General features: G+C 31.3%; 1 pseudogene; it reads left to right on the top strand.

Moving 5' to 3' along the window:
• Positions 1-301: 301 nt before the first annotated feature.
• On the top strand, positions 302-1,678 carry LOC148273030 (uncharacterized; annotated as a pseudogene).
• Positions 1,679-4,156: the final 2,478 nt, after the last annotated feature.

Genomic DNA, 4,156 nt, shown 5'->3' with positions numbered 1-4,156 from the left:
AGCACTCTATTTAGTTTCCTATCTATGGTAGTAAAATGATCTGTGGAAGAATGACAATGACAGACGAGTGTACAAATGAAATCGTTTCTATATTATAAGTAAAGGAATTTGTGAAATAATAGCTTTAAATCTTGTTTCTCTTTTCAGGCAAGACTTATAATTACCTTTAAACGTACTTGATGTATTAGTGAAATAGGTTGAGCATTGTTTAATAAAAAAATATTTTTTTCAGAGCAACTCAATTTAGTGTTTGTTTCGCAAAACCTTAATTAAAACAACACTTCAACAGCTGTTAACAACAATGGAAAAGTTAAGATTTGAATTTACGATGAACGCAGGTGAAGATCCAAAATCAAATATAATCTGCAGAACCTCAATTACGGATGCCGATAAACATACCTTTTTTATCCTGGAAAATCTTCAACCGGCAAAACTACACGAGGCAGTTATAAACAATCAAGCTTTATAAAAAATCAACGATACACTTCAAAAGACAAGTATGGATCTCAGTGACATCGGAGACAAGTGATATGTACATAGATCAAGATGGAAATATGCAGTTTAAAGGATATTTGCTGAAAGAAGTTTCACAGGAGACACAACAACAGGCTCCTACTGCAAGAATCTCGGAAGAAGTTTTTAATAGAATTTTGGAAAGTTTTGCTAAAGCGAAGAAGGATACACCTAAACGGCGGCCTCCGTGGTGTAGTGGTCAAGACGCTTGACTCACACACGAAAGGTTCCGGGTTCGATTCCCGGTGAGAACACAAACATTAAAAGGTGATTTTTCTCAAGCCTGGGTGTTCTGTGATGTAATTCACCACTGTAATTGGGCCTCCTGGCCTGTTGTGGTGCAAAAAAAATATATATGCTTAAAATGACATTGTAAAATAAACATAATAATATAAGGAAGATGGCGGAAAATTTGCTTTAAAATTCAACAATTAAACGTCGAATGTGTCTTAATTTGTGGCTATTTTTGAAGCAGAATGTGTGCGTTTGGGAGTAGATGAAGATATTAATACAATTGATGTCTTAGAATGTTTTTGGATAATTCATGTCTGGACTGGTACAGTTCGATGCTCATAAAACATACAGTAAACTCTGCATGGTCAACGTGGATTTTTTTTTTGTGAAACATATGCTGACATTCCACTCGTCGATGCGCTTTGTGGCTGCAAGACTTTTTGTGATCTAAGCTTTCATATTTTATCAAAATTAACTTCAACTGTAAATGGGTCTAGATTTTTAACCGCCCATGCGCTCTGTAGCTACAAGACGTAAGGTAATCTAGCGCTTGTATAATTATAAAAATTATATTAATGGGGATGGGGTACTAGAATTACAACCGCCAATGCGCTCTGTAGCTGCAAAGCGTGTTGGGATGCTTATTATACAGCGCCCTAGAAGTGATTTTCACAAAAATGTCGCTATTTAAAATTTCCTAAATAAATAAAGGTTGGTCGCCGGTCAGGTATGCAATTTTATTCAAATTTAGATAGGGCTGATTGCTTGAATACGCTTTTAAAAATAAAGACTATTATTGGAGATAAATAAATCAAAGGATAAACCCACCTTAATTGATTTAATCCCCACCATAATTTTTTATCATATTTCTAAGGAATTTTGGAAAAATCTCTTCTGGAGACAAGCATACTTACTATATAACAAGATTTGAGCCTATTTCAAGTGAAGTGAACAAACTGATATTTCAAAGATGAAGTAAACTCATCGCTTATATTACATTTTTGTAATCAGTATAGAAGTATAATCCAAATGCCTTTTTTGCTGGTTCTTGATCACAAAAATCCATGTTAATGAAAAATATAAAAATAGGTAAGTAATTAAAATTAGAGAAAAAACATTGAACACAAAAGTTTGACTGTTTTGTCAGTTGGTTCACTTTACCTGCAATGGGCTGATTTGTTCATGGACGTGTTACACATTTTTACTTTTAATAATAATATACAAAACATACCAAAAAAATAATATATAATATATCTGGTCTTAATCGGCATTTTACCTAAAATTCCACCAGGGTAAAAGCCGATCAAGAAAGTAGAATAAAGTCTTTCTCAACACCAGTTAGTAACTACTGCTCTATTCTCACACAGCAGTTCCATACGAATATATTATAACTCCGAGAAAATGTACTTAGGTCGTCGGGAAAACGTGTCTGGAAAATAATAACGTGAGTTCAAGATGAGACGACTGAACTTTACGGGCGGGAGGTGGTTCCGTCATATTACACGGAAAATCGATAGCTTTCTAATTTGAATTTGAAAGAAATTATCAAAGTTTTATCTCGCGGGAGTGGAAGGAATTACCGCCATTTGTTCAGTGTCTCGTGAATGAAACTGACGGATGACATAATATATTTATTGGTAGTTTTATAGGCGCTTTTTTTACATCAAAGAAGATAAGACAAACTTTATGATAACTAGGTTAAGCGAGTTTAAGACTGATTTACGACAAAATAACCTTTAAAAAATTTCGCTTCTTTTTTCATTTATTTATACTAACGTTTACAACATACACGATGTGCTTATGTGTACATAAAAATATTATTATTTATATCATATTATAAACATCAAATTATAAATTTATAAAAGTTGTTTTGACAATCTAACTAGGGTTATTTACCCCGTTCTAAGCCAGTCTAAAAAATAATATAAAAAACAGTAATCAATATAAAAAGGTATTCGACGTAGTAAAAAACATAATAAAATACCATAGTTCAAAAAACATAGTAAAAATGTAGTAAAAAATAAAGTTTAAAAACGTATTTAATAACCCAGTAAAATACGTAGTAAAAAGAAAACACCTTGTAAGAAACATAGTAAAAGACATAGTAAAAAACATATTTTAAAACCAAGTGAATACGCAGTGAAAAATAAAATACAAAGCAAGAAACATAGTAAAAGACAAAGCAAAAAAATCATTAAATATACGTATGGCAAAAAGCATAGTAAAAAGAAAAATAATAAAAAAAACATAGTTAAAAATGTGATAAATAAAAAAAATGTGTATATATAGTAAAACATAGTAAAAACAGAGTAAAAAGTCATGAGGATCTTCAAAAATCAAAAAATAACAAAAAATATATCAATATGTATGTAGGATTTGTATTTTTTTAAAAAGATTTATACATTTGGAGAGGGTTGTAGTCACGTGGTTAGTGACGCGGACTCACGGATCAAATGTCTAAGTTTCGCATCCCGCTCTACCACAACTTGGTTCCCATTTTCTAATAGTGAGTTCTCTAAAACTCATTGAAAATGGCCCCCAAAAATTCTAATATTTGAGTACATCATGAGAACGCGAAAAATTTTTTTGATAAAAAAAAACGCTGTCTACGGCCATGAATAAATAAATATATGAAGTTCTCAATATACAAATTTATCTTATATGTATTTATATAAAAGGATTACAGTAATAGACCGTCTTAACTAGGCCAAGAAATCCAGTTTTAAGACAGCCAAAAAAAAATTATTTTACTGGCCAAAAACACAATTTGATTTTTAGAAAAAAAAGTGGTTATATAATTAAAATGAATATGAACTTTTAAAATCAATCGACAAAAAATAATAATTTAAATGAACATACTTTTTAAATTCCAGTATTTTTTTTAGTATAAATAAACGAAGTGACCTTTGAGTACTTTTGTAATGCTTTGCAAAAAACGACCTCTGTTTAGCTGATCTCATAAAACCGTTGCAATCTATCATTACTTTAAGAAAAGCAATAAACTTAGAAAATCACCCATGTTGATAGCTGAACCAAATTACGACTCCCCGCGGGGTTAATATTACTCTATTTTTTAAAGTTTACGATAGATTTAATAGATAATAAATATACAACGTCATCGCTTAAAACATTATTGGAATAAGTAACTGAGGTCAAAAGATAAAGGTAAACTTAAAGGTGAATACTGTATAGGTATACCAGCGACAAGCGTTCCATACAATAAAGGCAAATAGGCATTGCCTATCCACTAATTTCTTGTCCGTTATAGGGGGGCGAGTACAATCGGAAGACCATACCTTCACTATGACGGTATACGTAGATTGATTATCTCGAGCGATTACGAAGATGCAGTATCTTTTTTATTTATTTTTTATTTTATTTATTTATTATGGATAACTTATATAGCGCC

Source organism: Micrasema longulum, unplaced genomic scaffold (genome assembly GCF_059751315.1).
Source record: "Micrasema longulum isolate JH-2025_06_02 unplaced genomic scaffold, ASM5975131v1 h1tg002101l, whole genome shotgun sequence".
NCBI classification, from domain to species: domain Eukaryota; kingdom Metazoa; phylum Arthropoda; class Insecta; order Trichoptera; family Brachycentridae; genus Micrasema; species Micrasema longulum.
This window is presented reverse-complemented; position numbering and strand designations above follow the sequence as displayed.